Source organism: Hippichthys cyanospilos, chromosome 6 (assembly GCF_059441005.1).
Source record: "Hippichthys cyanospilos isolate Australia breed blue-spotted pipefish chromosome 6, RoL_Hcya_1.0, whole genome shotgun sequence".
Taxonomy (NCBI): Eukaryota; Metazoa; Chordata; class Actinopteri; order Syngnathiformes; family Syngnathidae; genus Hippichthys; species Hippichthys cyanospilos.
The window spans coordinates 5,588,712-5,606,668 of NC_142374.1; the positions used below are offsets into that span (position 1 = coordinate 5,588,712).

A 17,957-nucleotide genomic window follows, 5' to 3' on the forward strand; every position below is an offset into this window, starting at 1 on the left:
AGGAATTCTAATAGCTCATATACGGGAAAATGGGATGTTAAGAATGAGTGCAATTTGCTGTGGTAGTTATCTATCTATCTATCTATCTATCTATCTATCTATCTATCTATCTATCTATCTATCTATCTATCTATCTATCTATCTATCTATCTATCTATCTATCTATCTATCTATCTATCTATCTATCTATCTATCTATCTATCTATCTATCCATCCATCCATCCATCCATCCATCCATCCATCCATCCATCCATCCATCCATCGATCCATCCATCCATCCATCCATCTCTGTGTCTGTCTGTCTGTCTATGCAACCATGCAATCAACCATCTGAAAGCTCCTTTATGTTAAAAGGGAGTAACAATATTGTAAACTTAAAACATGAGGGAAAGGGAATACAAAGTTCTTATAATCCTTTCCATGTTTTTGTTGTGTGTACTACTCTCTTAAAAGTCAGTTTACCAAACCTAATAGAAGACATGGAAACCGACCCTCCAAATATGTTTTCCTATTATGAGTTCAAGATTGATTGTGGCATTCAAAGAGAACATCATGTGACTGGGGGTAGATGCGTTTATCAAGAGGGTCTGACCACTGGCTTACCGACTCGTAAACAGAAATGCCACAAGGTCAGACGTGGCAAAAGCAGCCCAGAGAAACGAGGACGGAGCACACTACACTTGCGTGGCTGTTTAAACAAAAGTAAGCGTCTGCAACCGAAAATGGATCAGTGCTTCTTCAGCCATTCAACGGTTTCTATTACAGCAGCCTTTATGGAGCCTTCACAATGAAAATGATAGCCCATGAAAAACGAAGGACATTTGCATTGAGGGTTCAGTGCGACAAACGACATAAACGCTACTGCTAATAAGACATGAACATCCAATGACATCACCAAGTGCTTAGTCTTAAAATGTTGTCTTTTGAAACATTCTTGATCGTATATTCAGACAGTTGAACAGTACCAGTCAAAGGTTTGGAAACCTTCCAGCTCAAATGATCTCAAAAACATAAAGAGGGCAAGAACGTCCAGCTACTAACTATTAACTACTAACTCATTCACATCATGAAGCTAACAGGAAACCCAGTATCTAATACTCCATCAATATTTCTTCATAAGGTTGCCGACTTAAATAGTAAGCTACAATTGAGTTTTTTAAATAAAAAAAGAGTGCTTCCAAATCTTTGACTTGTACACCATATGTTCCCTAGGGGGAACACCGACACAAGACCATCTCTCTTTGAAGGCTTTTGAATTCAATTCCCATAGAGATTTACTCCAATGACCTGGCAATGACAAACAGTAGCGCATTTTATCCATAGCGATTCATTTTTCTAACTACTTCCACAATTTCTCTCTTTTCTCTCATTTGTCCCTCCTCCCCCTTCAATTTTCACACCCTGCTCTCCCCCTGAGGACCCCCCCCCCCTTCACCTCTCACCTCATCCATAGTTCCGGCCCTGCAACCTCCTGCTCCGATGCATTCTCCAGTGGGGAATTAGGAGCAGTGGGAGGGATAATGGCCACTGAGCGGAAGTGAGCAGAGACGGACCAAACTACTTCCTGCACAGCGTGCCGGTCACTTCATCACCTGGGTCATTAGTGTAACATCATCGCCCCCTCATCCTTTCTGCCATCCACTCCCTCTACTCACCCTTGTCTTTTTTTTTCTTTTTCTCACCCTTCCCCTTCATCACACATTGCTTTTTGTCTCGCTCATATTTGCCCGAGATTCAGGTGCTCTCTAAATAACACACGGCGCAGCGTACAGAAAGATGACAGACCGTGAAGGGTCGCTGCAGGCTGATCATTAGCAGCGCCCTGTGGTTGACTTCAATTAGCCTGCAGCGAGGCTGCGCCGCACTGAGAACATGAAGCCACGAAGGCTCCGCACCTCACACGTATACAGTTACATTAAAAGAAGAGCTCCGAAGAATACATGTTCCTCCTAATGGATCGCCGATTCAACTTAAGATAATGAGCTGGAGAAGAAACAAACTAAAGATTATTAGATTAGACTCTGGTAAATACACATTTAAAAATGTATTTGAACACAATTACGGGTATCATATATATGTGTGGTGCAGTATTAAGAAGTCTTAGGGCCACAGGAAAAAAAAATGGCATAAAAACAATAGCTTTACAATTCTCTTGTAATATACAACTGAACACTTGGAATTTTATTATACTGTATATCTTTTCAGCTAAGAGTCTTCTTTTACAGCGTTATTGTGACATCTGCTCTATCATTTTCAATGTTTAGAAGGTGGAGTGATCTTAAAAGATGCCATGATATTGCGCTTCTCTCCATGACAGTTGACTTCATTGAAGGGAAGGAAATGTCCATCTGACAAGAATTTTGAATTGAGATATAATAGCGCATGCACATTGCGAAACGGAAGCTCAATTGCACATTGAAATTAAGCGTTTTCATTACACTAATGAATCACTCCATGGAAGAAAATGGCAATTACAGCTCAAAAATAGCAGATGCGCATTTTTTTATTTTAGATATAAAGTGAACTCAAGCTTGACTTGGCCTGACAATTGTGAACATTTATTTACGTGTGAGCGTTCAAGGGCAAAGCAGAAAGTTCACAATCCTAGGCAAAAAAAAAAAAAAAAAAAAAAATATATATATATATATATATATATATATATATATATATATATATATATATATATATATATATATATATATATATATATATATATATATATATATATATATGATGGTGTTGGGCTGCTGCAAGAGAAGCAACAGCTCAGAGAGATGAGAGATGATCAACAAGGGTGACAGCGAACGCAAATTGTTGGTAACGTATGTGTGTGTATGTCAAGAGCAGGACAATTATGTAGATCTCTTCTTGTGTGGCTACACTCGTCTTTCTCGACCCCCTAAGGCAGCCTGATGGGAAACAGCCTTTCATTTGCTCATTGTGGTAATTGGTGCGTGTGAGGGAGAGGTACATGTGTTCTGCCCCCCCTCTGCGTCTGTCAGAGAATTAGAAAATGGAATTCTCTGAAGAGTGTCTGCCTTCCTCGTCCAATCTGACACATTTTTATTATTCACTCGGCGACAGAGCACATTTCTCTTTCCTCCGGCCACCAGCCGACATTAATATTTGCGATTCTACAGTTAATCTAGGTTGAAATCGATTCTGGAATTATTCATGTAAACAATTCAATGTTAAAATAACAAGTTCTGCAATTAAATATTTTCTTGTGCTCCAGGTCATTCTCAACAAGGACATAAAGAAAAACTATAAATATGATTAGATATCGCTATGACTAAAACTGTGTTTCAAATTGGTTGGCAAATAAATTACCTTTATAATTAAGTACAAAGAAAACACCCCCAGTGGAATGATTAATTAACCATCTCTTGCTATAGCAAATTCCATTGTAAACTCTTTACAATAGTGTCTGCCAGTTAGTTTGTGGTCAAACTCCACCGCCTGTATTATTAGGGATGCTGAACACGTGTTGGCCCAATAATTAAGATTGTGTGTTATCGTCTACTATTTCACATATTGTCACAGCTCTTTAAAATCAGCCTTATCTTAGCCCTGGCATTATATTTGTTGTTAGTGGAGTCCACTCTGGCTCAGATTTTAATCAGACCGAGGCAGTCAAAATACAAACAAACAAATCAAACCCAAAAAGATTTGTGTACATAAAACACTTGCGGTAATTAACAACAATTTCGCAGGCATGTCATTACTTCGGAACATCAACTTTCATTGATCTAGATTTTCCTTGTAGGTTGTCCCTTATGGGTTCTGTACGTGTAAGTAAAGATTATGCCAGGAGACTCCAGGCTCGAGGCAGGGCTACACCTTGCACTATTAATTCAGTTTAATAGTTTATGGGGTCTGATTCGTAACTTGCAAAACTGTTTGCAATTAAAAATTACTAGAATAGTTTATTGAGTTTCATAAAAATCTGGTCAATTAGCTTGGTCTTGAAAGTTATCTACAGCGTTAATAAATGCACTACACACGTGGCTATTTCATATTTTTATAAAAATAATCCAAGAAGTAGTTTTCTCCTGCATTCCTACTTAATTCAACCAAAAAAAAAAAAACAACAACAACTTGCAATATATTACATAAACAGCGACTGATGGACACTACCATGAATTTTATTTTTTCTTACTCCCCACCCCCACCTGACCCCCACTTGCAGCAGATAATATATCAGGCATAATATCGCTTGAAGAATCATGTAAAAAGTCATAAATGTACTATTTCAACACGCCAAGTTGAAATTGAATTAATACTGCTAGCTAGCCTGTATAGCCAAAGGCAGATAAAATAAGATTTAAAAAAAAAATCACAGATTAACACTAGCGGTTTTCTCTCTCTAAAAACCCTACAACTCATTTTCAGGACATTGGCGCGAGATAACAACGTTACCTATTTGTGCTAGCTAACCTTTTAAGACTGACTAGCAAGCTAATATTATTGGTATATTTTAGCATCGCAAGTTGTTAACACAAATGTTAGAAAATGCTGACAAAAAATCTCTGAGATGTGTTACAAGGCACGCTAGTTATCTATGACTGTGAAAAGTTACATTCTCAGAATGATGTAAGTAGGGAGTGTTAGTGGGACATTGCGAAACGTTAACGTAAAGGCAAACTGTGAAGAGCATTATTTTTACCAGACGACGAAGATGAAATGTACCCTAATATGAACCATTTTTTTCAGATGGTATGATTGGATGCAAGGATCAATTACAGCTTAAACTTCACCTCAATTAAAGGACAAGCTGTCAAGAGCACTGTCAGGTCTGACTTATTGAGCACTACTTTGAATACTACTGAGGGATGATTTATTATGTTACCGTTTTATTATTTACTGAAAGTTAAGTTGTACTGTTGTGCATTTGATGAGAGATGTTCTCATTTTTTTATACATTCGGTAGTCGGCATGGGAAGGTATCAGAATCTGATGCTATGATAACCTTGAGCAAAAATATCATGGTATCGCGGTATCACGATATTGAAATTATAAAGACGCTTGCAGTCTGGCTTGTGGGCTCGCTCCCTCTCTTGCAATCTCTCTCTCTCGCTCCCACACAACAGGCTCCAAACTTACTCGCAACCTCACCTGCTCTTTTTCTAAAGCCTAAAACTTCCCAGACAGCTGACTTTGTTTGTTCAGGCGGGGAGCAAGTTTGATTGGTTCGCCTTGCCGGTCCACATTTTAGCTCAATAGACTGCTCGCATCCTACCTCAAGCTATATCAAATAAAAGGTGCCGTGAAAGTAGAATTTAAGAACATGTTAGCAGTAGCACACTCAGAGTGGTACTGGAGTCAACAAACCAGGAAGTGGACAATGTGATTGGCTGCTGCAGCCGAAAAGGAATCACGTACGATACACAATTATTGGACACTCCCACCGCATGCTGCGGTTGCCCATTATGGCATACTGTATTTATTTCTGCTTGATTTTTCTCTTAAAATATGTCAGACAGAAGAGTCTCCCGCTCTGATGTTTTGCAATTAAAACGCAGTGAAGCGAGGCTCCTGGGCTTTGAATTTCCCATCGATTGTATTATTTTTAAAAGTGCGTTTTGTGCACTAGTTTCCAATGGCCGTCATTTTTGACGGCTGAAATGTTGAAAGTACAATTCCGTCGTTAACCCTTGGACGTGTCTATTCAAAAGGTGAAAGAAAAGCTGTGTGATCTCTGCTCAGCTTGGCCAATCATCAGGAGGAAAAAAGAAAGAAAACAAGTGGACCTTCCACCTCTCGCTAGAGGAGCATCGTGTGCACGGCAGCGTGAGGTTAGTGCTTGCCGCGAGGGGAGGAGGGAAGCAAGGTGAGCGGAGACAAACATTGTGGACGCAGTGGGTAGTGTGCAGAATGGCCCTGGGTTTCTTCAGGCGAACAAAGGTGAGACGGGGCGGCGGATACAGCTGCCGAGAGACCGTGTTAGGAACGAGGCTACGAAGCGGGAGAGAAAATGACAGGAGATGCCAGAAGGGGAGGAAAAGGAAGCAAGGAGGCTTTTCTTTGTAAAGCAAGATAGACGAGGGTGGTGGAATTAGCGAGTCGTGCGAGAAATGGGGGGAGTGATAGTGAGAAAAAAAGAAAGGTGCTACATTGAGGACTGCAGCTGAGACATCTGGAGATGGTGAAAGGAAGACAGAGAGGAAGAGGAAGCGAGAGAGAGGAAAAATAACAGCACCGGGAAAGAATGACAGAACATTCTCACAGACTCCTTCGGGGATGGCTCAGGGTTGCGCTCGATAACACAGCAACAGGCCCTTGTCAATATGGATTCACGAGGCTACTTGTACACTGAACAGCTGACTGAACACGATGAGGGGCCTTCTGTCAATACTCATTTTCTTGTAAATACTGCAAGGGGAAATCAGACGAGAAATCAGTTTTGTTTTCATGTGCTTGACAGGTTTCACCTCACTTTTTGTCATCCGGGCCTATTAACAACTTCCTTGAGAGATTTTGTGCATTGCGTGTTTCCAGATATCTCATCAACAGAGCGACTGAGTGTCATTTTACGATTCAGAGCAAATGTCTGATTTGGAGCTGATGTTTTTCTTGACATTATTGTTACTGTCATCTCTTAGAGATGCTTGATTGGGGGATATGTTGAAATTTACTTAAAATTTTGAATCTAAAAGTTAGCTAAATCATGGAAAAAAAAAAAAAACATAATCTCGCATACATTTTTTTTTGTTACTTCCAAATGGATAACTAGCATCCTGGCATCTGATGAGGATTTTTTTTTACTCGTAAAACATAAGCAAGTCATACCAAGAAAAGTAGCATTGTCAAAAAGCAAGTCAGAACGTCGGGTCGCGAAGACAATATTTTTCGCACGCCTGCTACTTTTCAGGTATTGACAAGCACCTCCGTTATATTTGCAACAAAGTTTCCTAGCAACGGTTGTCGAGGAAAGACATCATGGGGACGAACACCTGTTTGATCTGCTGCAACCCTCTGTGATAAGTGACCCCGGTAACCATGCCGACCACAATGTGGGACGGATGCATAGGGTGCTATTGACAGGCTTTGGAATATCAAACACACACTGACATCCAGACTATACACAGACCAATGCACGCATGTACACACAATCCGGGATCACAAAATAAATGCAAGTGAACGGTGCAGACATACTTCACACCTGCAGGCGCGCACTCACACATTGATGAAATAGCAAAAAAAGGTCTCACATTCATAGAAAAGAAAAGGCATTCACACAGGCAAACGGCAATGTGGTTGGAGAAACCAACGCAACGACGTGTGGAGGGGATGGAGGCACCAGATGGCAAACATGCTGAGAGTTACTCACAGCGAGCAGGTGGACAAGGAAGCCGGAATGGAAGTCTGCTTTGACCTGAGAGTGGCAAAATTAGAGCTGTGGTTACTCATTAATAGATGCAAAGTTGTCTCAAGAAATGACACTTTTGTCTATAGCTAATCAAGGTAAACATTACATTTGATTCAGTGCTTTGCTCTTTTTGTATTTATACATGGAAGTAATTGCACATAGGACACTTTCATCGTGGACAAATCTTCACGTGTACTTTTGTGTTTCTAACGTGTTGTCTGCCCAACACTATCAAGGAATATGACTTCCGATAAAAAGAACTTACTAAGCGCAAGCACCCTAAAGACTATTCTTAGTGGAAATTACGTATCGGTTTGCAAGTGGTATCAAGTATCTGAATAGAGGTGGGCAACTTACATTTTTTTGTGGGTCCGACATTCGTCAGAGCCTCACCCCCTTTCTGTCATCGTCCGTCCATCATTTTTTTTTGCCTGACAAAATTTTAATTGTCAGTTCGTTGGTCCCTCGCTGTATTTTTTTACCAACTTTTCGGCACCACTAGAGAGCGATATTTGACTTTTTTTCTAGTCTGTCATTCGTCAGGCGCTGCTCTACTTCTGTCTGCACTCACACTATTTTTGTTTTTCTGGTTTAGTATTTAAACTTAACGTTAACACCATGCATGTAGTTCTACAATCTACAGTTAATCTGCAATTGAAATATAACAGAGTGATATAAGTGTAACACGAAAACAAAGCCTGCTAAGGGATTTAACTCGAGATAATACCCCATCATGTTTTCCATCTGTTTTTTAGCTCACATCTGAGCAATGCAAGCTACGAGAGTGCAATTAGCAATCATGGCATTATCATGCTTTACATGACACTCAAGTGTTGGATGGTGGTTCTCATTTATAACTGCCTGCCCTACAACTGTAGAAAATGGTTTCTTTAACATATATCAAATTTTGTTTAGATTTCATCCGGCACATACACTACAAGTAAAACAAAGTATTTCTGAGGTTGAAGACTAAAAAGAAAAACAGTGAAAATGTGTTTTTGATGTCAAAATAAATACGAAAAAAAGCATCTATCTTGCATTTCCTGGCCAAAAGCCAATCTGAGAATGCAAATTTATTCTGTAGTCCCAAAATGCTCTGATCAACAAGAAATCTGAAACCAGGACTAAGAAAGGGAGATACTAGAAGTAGATTTGTTGGTAAAGTCTGTGATGTTATAGCTATGAATGACAAGTACTGAATTGAACCGACAGAGTTTATCTACTCACACACTGAACATATTTCCCCACTGCTTGATAGTGCTGTAAAGTGACTATTGTCACATTGACTGCAGGCTGATTGCAGTTTGTACTATAAAAATGCAGAAATATGGGAGAAAACATCTAAGTCAGTTGAATTATATTTCAGTAAACAAAAAGGAGCGTGGCAGGCTGACAAACATATGCTGTAATGTCTATCCAGACCATTACGATGATGGATTAAAACTGCAATTTTGACATTTTTAATTCACCATTTTTTCTTAGCATTCCCGTCATTCCTCAGTCCGTCGGCCTATGTCGTCATCGACGGACTGACGGACAGTCTGTCAGTGCTGATGAAATGCCTACCCCTGAATAGAAGATATAGTGTGGGCAAGTATTTAAACAAAATTACACTTCGTGATTGTATTGTGGATTGAATCATATGTGACAATTATGATAAACCCCCATTTAAAAATAAAAAGGTTAAAACAAGAACACAGAAGATCTACACTAAACAGCACATGAATGCAAGAAGGACTGTAAGCTAATTTTCTTCAACGTAAGGGATCATTTCAATTATATGCTTTACTTTTTATGGTTAAATGCATGTGATTCCTTGCAATTCTTTGGATGCTTGCACCCCCTTCTTCTTCACTTCCTTTTTTCTCGTGTAGTCTCTACAACCTCCACGGATGATTCCCATCTACTTTCATTAAAGTCACATCAAACACTTGGTTGCCCTCCAAGCAGTTGAGGGAAAGGGAACCAATGTGAAGGAAAAGGAAGAATAAAGTGATAAGACAAAAGATGAAGGCTTGGCAAAAAAGAGGGTCATGAGAAGCTGGAGGCCAGTACCTTGGGGAAATGTCAAAAAATATTTTTGATTTGTGTCTGACAATGTTCCTCACTTTGCTCTGGTTGTGAGCAATGGCAATGTCGTCCTCAAGGTGTTTTTTCCTGAGGGCTCTCACGAAATGGGAGCCGCTGCTAAGCTTTCTTTACCACCGCTGTGATGTCGATGGTCCAGGAGCGGTCGTAGGAAATTTGGACCGCCAGGATCTATCTTCCTGAGATGAGACCTAACAAGGCGGTGTCATCCGCGAATTGGATGATGGAGATAGAGAGGTGGGTTTGTGTGCAATTGTGATATGCAATGAGTACAGTATATTTGGGGATCGGTGTGAGTGAAAATTTGACCCTTTGAGGAAGGTATGTTGCTTGGTCTTTTGTCCTTGTGCGTGGTCCATCTTATTTGGCTTGCGGATTTTTCTCGTGCCTCATTCGCGCCTGTTCTTCGGCTATCATGGCAGAGTCCTCCGCTCCTTTTCTAATCCTTCCATCTAACCCCGCCCCCCCATAAAAAAAAAAAACCCTTGCCCAAGAAAATAAAATGAAACCTCCATCATTCTAAACCAAAAGCCAAATCTAAACCTTACAGCCTTGCCTTCTATCACTTAGTCATCCTCATAAAGGTATACAAGGATACGACAAACAGCACGAAACCCACACTACAATGCCTGGCAAGAATTCATCAACATGTCTGCTACACTTTGGTGTAATGTGGTCCCCTGGCAGGAGACTATGACATGCAATCATGCCCATTGGGAGGCATGGTGTTTAATTACCTTCAAGCTCAAAGTCATTCTTTCCAAAACCATTTGCAGAAAGGGTTGCATAAAACACATTTGAAAACATGCCCTCTGTCATAAAAGCAAGGTTTTGCTCACCTTAATAGAGTGGATAATGCCTTTTGGGAGGGCGACTCAGTGGTTAGCACATAGGCCTAACAGTTAAGGGACCCGAGTTCAAATACAACTGGCTCTGGCCTTCCTGTGTAGCGCTTGCATGTTCTCCTTGAGCCCGCATGGGCCCATGTAACCCTCATCCGGTACACCCGATTCAAGTAACTATGATTGTTATCAGACTTTTGTTATCAGACTTTTGCAAAGCTTGCTTATTACTTGCTTATTACTTATTACTTGCTTCTTACTTGAATCAGGTGTACAGTATGCGTTTTAGTTCATGAAACCGAGACTCTGAAATGAAGTGCAAACATTGACCTCTCAGCAATGCTGGGTACCTTCAATGAGAAGGAAGTGTTTCTCAGTACAATACATCGAGGTGCATTTTCTTCCTCTTGGTAGTAGCTCCTTCGTATTTGTGCTCTAACGTTCATATTTTACGTAACGCTTACGTTACGTAGTTTCTTCCGCACGGAAAATATGGTGGATGAACTATTTCTTATGAAAGTACGCCGGTACAAACACCTTTATCATTTGGCTGAAAAGGACGACAGTGACCTAAATACCATAACTATTGCCGGGGAGAGATTTATGAGGAGCCCGTTGACATTTTTTTTTTAAAAAGCTTGGAAAAATTTAGATTGTTTGAATCTACTCAGATTCTCCACCTGTTATAGAATTCACGTCCACGCCTTAGCAGCAGCCTCAACTGAGAGAGTGGGACGCGATGAGGGCACTGAAGTTGGTTTTACACGGAAGCGCTCCCGAGATTTCAGATTTCAGTTCAACTTTAAAAGACTTTAGATGACAATGTTTTCCCACATGTTTGAATGACAAAAACCTTTGCTTCTCTCACCTCCTAATATACTGTACTCGCCTGCATTTACTGCACTTATATGCACTATATATATATATATATATATATATATATATATATATATATATATATATATATATATATATATATATATATATACATATATATATAATATTTAGCTTTTAGTTCCAAAATCTCCACTACACCACACGGACTGCGTGGCACACAAGGCCTGCCATTGGAGCATCCCCGTTAAGTGGATGGTGGCGATCCTCACCTGCAGTCTTGCAACAGAGCCCGCCGCGTCATTGTCAGCGGACCTTTCAACGAGCGCGGTTTCTCAAACCCTGCCGAGCGAGGTCAAGACTCACCAGATGCGGAGGAACTGGTCCTCGGCCTGCACACACAGCCGGAAGCCGCCGCCGTCACCACGGCAAGTCCCATAAGTGCAGGCGAGAGCGACCGAGCTAAGCGGGCAGGCGAGACAATGATAGAGAGATCCTGTCGTTTGACGAGCATGTGCTTGTCACAGCTTGTTCAAAAACCGTTTGGCCCCTTGGACGAGAAACAGATTTTAGGTTGAGCGAGCTCATGTGTCAAGATCAGGCAAAAAGTCCAAAATAGATGTCGCAAAGAGCGATGCAAACCCTCCCATTTTGAGCCTTGATAAATTTGAAACTTGCCAGGTTGAAATCCTTAGTTTTGAGAAACAAAAAACATTGAAAATTTTGGAAAATTCATTTTTCAATGGTGTGCATTGTCTACTCATCTTATTTGATGATTGATGATTGATTTATATGATGATTTTGATGATCTGATTTTAGGGGTCCAGACATTCATATAATTACATGTGATTGATATCTGGACTCTTAAAAAAAAAAAAAAAAGGTAAGAAAATGTGAAAAATCAGTAACTGGGATTGAATGTCTGAATGGTTAAAAAAACGTGAAACGACTGCCCGACCATTGAATGAGTTACGCATAGAAATTCCCAAATCTCAGTCTAAAATTCATATACTAGTTAATACCTCAAAACTAATGGTTATATAAGACCAGTTTTGTGAAAACACATCACATGTACAGTATGTATGTGTGTATGTATGTATGTATGTATGTGTGTGTGTGTGTGTGTGTGTGTGTGTGTGTGTGTGTGTGTGTGTGTGTGTGTGTGTGTGTATATATATATATATATATATATATATATATATATATATATATATATATATATATATATATATATATATATATATATATATATATATATATATATATATATATATATATATACACTCATATAGTGATCCCTTGCTACTTTGTGCCTCCCCTATCGTGCCCTCAGTCATCACAGAGTTTTTTTCATTAAAAAAAAAAAAAAAGCTATATTGCGGAGAGATGTGCTGTGAAGGTTCGCTGCTTGCCCGACAGACAAATTACCTTTAAATGCACTTGCCATGGGCACTCCTCAGACGTCCAACTACTGCAGTACACATATTTACCTAAATCTTAAATTATTAAACCTTGTACAGTAACTGTACTGTAACATTCCTTTGGCTGTAGTCTGATGGAGAGCTGTGGTTATATTAGTGGCGGGTTAGGTTTAAGGAATAGGGTGAAGTCTAATTAGAGTTTAATTAGATTGATAACATGATAGCAATCAGAGTTTATACTTGAAATTCTGATTTATTACTAAAGACATCCAGGTAAGAGATTTACAATGCTCCGCTGAAGTGCTGCTCTTTCCAGCTCTTTCTTTGCGTCTACCAAGCAGAGTGTGTGAGAGTTTTATGAAAGAGAAGGCACCTCTACAAGACAACTTAATTGACTCCCGGCATGACCATCCACCAAAGAGGGCAGGAGGTGAAATCTACTCGCAACCGGGAGTTGTTTCTGGTCGAATGGTCAATGATCGCACCGGGATGTGTCATGTCTTCCTCATGAAACACACACACACAAACAAACACATCTCCGACGCTACTTTTCACTTATCACAGGGGAGGGGGAGTTACGGAATTACTATGTGTGTGTGTGTGTGTGTGTGCACATTATATATATATATATATATATATATATATATATATATATATATATATATATATATATATATATATATATATATATATATATATATATATATATATATATATATATATATATATATATATATATATATATATATATATATATATATATATATATATATATATATATATATCAAATATACTTTATTCTTTTCACTGCTCCAGCCCGAATAGTCAGAACTTCTTCCTTGACAAGCATGTACAGCAAATTGCTTATTTATTTATTTTAATCCACAAGCTCCTCTGATTTAGATAAAGACACATGGAAGGCCTAGATAGAAAAAAACATGTTTAGCAAAGTGCATGTTTATTTTATCCTACAGGTTAATTAACGTTTGAATGAAAAATTTCCAATCAGAGCATGCAAGAGAAATTTGATCTGAAAGAAACAACCACACAACAACGCCTTGTTTTTACAGGCTTACATAAAGGTTTTTTGAAATGTTTGATTCTATAATGAGTTTGGTGAGAAGTTGAAGAAGATGCGCTTCCATCCTGTTCCTGCCAAGCTCTGATAGGCCTTCAGCAAACGGCACATGAGGAGTAGCTGAGGGAGCAACAGGATGCAGAGGGAGGCGGGAAACGGAAAGTTAAAGAGGAAGAAGATGAAGACGAGGCACAGAATGAATAGGAGTGAGGGCGACAGAAGGTGCGGTGCGTGTGTGTGTGCGTGTGTGTGTGTGTGTGTGTGTGTGTGTGTGTGTGTGTGTGTGTGTCGGTCGGTCGGTTTGCAGCAACCCCCACAGCACTGTCACTACCGCACGCTCGGCTTCTTCTCCCGCCGCTGATTGTGATTGTTGTTCAAACAAGGCCGACAGCTGCCACAAACATCTCGGCCTCGCAGTGGCACAAATCTCACATGCTCACTTCACGTGTAAGCACACACAAACACAAGTGAGGGTGCTAACGTGTCACTCTTTGCTGTCACACTTTATGGCACCCTGTTATCTTTTTGTTCTGCTTCTCTGTCCCTGATAAGACGGCCGCTGTGATTGCCCTCTGCTCTTTCGTAAGTGTGACAGCTCAATCATTCCTCAAATCAACATGTTCCCTCATCACGACTGAATAAGATATGTATGTGCGTGTGCTACACTGGCTGAGACATTGAGTGACACTGGTCATAGCTCTTCTACCGCCAATCGACTGACTCGCCACAAAGAAGATTTCTATTCTTAAAATGCTAACAAGATTCCAGTCATTTGGCAGCAACTACTATGGCTTTCAACTGTCAAATCAGGATTCTTAAAATGTGGAAAAAAAGAGCTTCATGTGCGTGTCATTGAAGCAAAATTAAAATCGCGTCACCGTAAACCAAGTTCATTTGAGCTCGGTTGTGATGCGTGTGCTTTTTCCTGACGCCTCACCAAGCAATCAATTAATCATGAAAATAATCTGCAGATTAATCTGTAATAACCATCACCTGCGGCGTCAATCACTTTTTCATTCTAGCGTTCACATTTGCTCCCTCCAGTGCGCTGTCTTTACAGGCTGCGCCCTTTCTAATCTGTAGGCCATACATCAGAACAGTTCAGAACAATTGAACTCAAATGCACCAATTGCTCTTGGATGGCGAGGGTTGAAAAACAGTTTTCTGAAAAATTGTCTCATAATTAAATTTCTTTAAAAAATGTAGTATCAAGTCACTCCCATAAAAATATGATAATGGCTTGAGGCAAGAAAGAAAGTGGACTTAAGCGTAAAATTTTGAACTGACGTCAAATTTTACCTTCATGTCGCTTGTGGAAAATTGAAGGCTTTTGCTGTCGTTTTCCGATTTCTCCCGTTTTTTTTTTTCGTCTTCCCAACTATTTCTTTCCACCACGGCAGTTGTACATTATGGAACTGTATCCAGGCAGCATCTAATTGCAATAATTGGGGGAACGCACTGCCCGGCCTGTTTGAACACCTGTTAGCACATAATGTCTCTCGGGGTTGCACGTTGTAGGTGCTGCGCCACACCATTTGGTGCATGCATGTGTGCGTATCTACCGTATGCCGTATATGCAGTATATGTGTTCTGGGTGTCGTGCTTTGAGCTGCATAATTGTTCCCATGCACATATTGAGGAGGGTTGGGTGTTATTAATATGGAAATAGGAACAAGTGTCACAGCTCAACTTTTCATTTCAACACCTCTGACCCTTCCAGGAGGTGACAGGCAGTCACTGACACGTCCCCAGTTGCTATTTACTCCCACTGATTTGGGTTTGTGACAAAATATAAAATCTGCATGGTACATCTTCACACATCTCAAGCTGTCATTTCTAGCTTGCAATCACTTCACGTCTTTCAATCGACTACGGCATGTGAAGCGAACGCATGCATGAATGAGTTGGTTTGGCAGTATAAGCGTGATATTAGATCTTGTTTACGTTCGCCCTTGTTGCTGTGAGACATCTGGCCAGATGTGAGGAGCTGTCCCCCTCAGTGGTGCTGAAATGTCAATTCACACACTCATCCTGCCGACTGGGTAAACATAGCCTGCCGCTTCTGACTTTTATAAAAGCTGTAATTTCATCACTGCATTCAGGACTAAAATAGACATTCGTTTCAGTGTTTCTAGCAGGGTTGAATCACAATCGTGACACCCTTATGCGAGATTCTCCACAGTTATATTCACGCAGCATGTTCCTTTTTGCACACATTCTGTCAGTCTATTTGATTTTCATCTTTCCATTTCAACAAATTTGAGCCGCAATGTTATTATTTCAAAAAGAGGGAAATAATAATAACATATCGAGTGGATGTCATTTGACCTCAGGCTTTCCAAAGAGTCTGCTGCTAATCCAATGCGGGTCACCATGGGTTCCACTCAGCCTGGGTCTGCAGGCGAGCTTCCCGCCAATCTAATCACTCTGCTGCCATTATTGCTAATTGAGGTGCCCACCGTTAGTGAGATCAATACAGTGTGTAAGTACCATTTCGACGCAAGTGTCACGCGCATGCGTGTGCTTTCCGTGCGCGGTCAACTGCGAGTTGCTCCAAATACCTGTTGATATCTTGTTTGGTGCGCAGCCTCCTCTCGTCTTCATCGCGTCTATCGAGACAGACAACGAGAAACTGCAGTCAAGAAGAGACAACTGCAATCAATACCACCGTATATCATCTACAAATCTACTTTCAATTGTGGTGTTTTGATTTCTGTTCCCCAAAAGACCCATTCGCTAAAACCTACACTTTTCTCTTTTCTGCATTTGTTTCCCGAGGCGCTTGCGCGTTAAATGAGCTCAAGTCTCACCTGATGATTGACAGTCCAAAAGCCGCTGCAGTCTTTCCCGCTGGGCCTCGATAGAGAGACCGAGAGCCGTCAGAAGACGAATCAGCCAACCATGCCTGCTCCTTTAAAAAGCTTTCGTCGGTCCAATGGGAGGTCTGTCAGCTTTTGCGGGATCTGACGTCACTACCAACGCCCCCCCCCCCCCTCCCTCACCCCCACCTCACACCATCGACCCGCACTCCACTTGGTTTGAAATATCAGAGAAATTATCTTGGCATTATTATCTCAAGAAAAAGGGCGATGAAGCATTCAAAGAGCAAGCAAAAAAAGGGATTTCTTTTGGTGGGTCTAGTTTTAACGGGGAAGTCAAAAATATTCTTTACACTGACTGCATATGTTGTGTACATCCTCGAGTATAAACAGGATTTTCTGAATAAAATTGTGTGTGGTATATTCACCCTTTTTTTTTTTTTAAATCAATCTCAGATGGCAGCTGCTTTACCACTTGTTATTTATTCAATTATTTACTTTAAATGAGTTTCTCTTGGTATTGTTCAGGTTGGGGATACAACTTAAACATTTTTAATTAAGAAGTACTGTTTTTTTTCAGTGAATTATTTCAGTGAATATGTATATATATATATATATATATATATATATATATATATATATATATATATATATATATATATATATATGATGTTTACTTTTTTCAAATTAATTTCCTATAATATATTCCCTTGTTGATGATGATCTTATTTACTTAAATGCACTTGCATATAAATAAGCAAATCAAGTCAGGTCAAATGTATTTATACAGCCGTTAATCAAAAAATAGTCTCTAAAAGCTTCTCAAGTGAAAGAATCACAGAAATCATCACAAATTCTCAGTTAAGTCCTAATTTAGCAAAGGCTAAAAGACCTGTATTGTGCAGGTCCCCTAGAGCCAATGATGACATTTTGCGTGTGGCCATAATAGTCTTGCGTAGAAACCAGAGGTCTTACTGTTTTTTTTTTTCAAGGAACTATTCTTGTTTGAACATGAATATGATTGTTGTTCCTGTTATTATGATCATTATTATTGTTATTATCGACATTGTTATTATGACATTTGTAAATGTAAAAAGAAATGTGCATTGGCACAGAAGTGTGGCAAGAAGTGTATTTCATTTAAATTGTATCAGTCTATTTAGTACTTCGATTCTGCATGCACAAAGAGTAGAAACTATACAATTTGATGAATGTGTGTGTGCGCAATCAACCAACATCCTTGTTGCCGCCCAAGCAGTATGTACTGAATCTACAACAGGGGGTTGAGCTGTAAACAAATGCATAAAGTCATTTTACATTTGATATGAACCCTTCTCACTTAGCAAAAAGCATAAACGGCCAGTGTGTCTCCTTTCTGATGGACTGAAATATAAATGAAGTGTATTTTCAGAAGGAAATGTGCAATTTGAAAGCCCTTTGTGCCGCATTGTACTAGGCAAACTGGGAAACCATTGTGGGGAAATGCTATTGTGTCGTTTGGCGTTT

At 39.9% G+C, this 17,957-nt stretch overlaps 1 long non-coding RNA gene across 1 annotated transcript; it reads right to left on the minus strand.

Annotated features, from left to right (window-relative positions):
- Positions 1 to 13,381: 13,381 nt before the first annotated feature.
- On the minus strand, positions 13,382 to 16,507 carry LOC148421953 (uncharacterized). Its single transcript, XR_015865927.1, has 3 exons — positions 16,443 to 16,507; positions 16,194 to 16,264; positions 13,382 to 13,752 (listed from the first exon to the last, which is right to left on the minus strand). It is a non-coding gene; the product is annotated as an uncharacterized LOC148421953 (long non-coding RNA).
- Between the last annotated feature and the right edge of the window lie 1,450 nt (positions 16,508 to 17,957).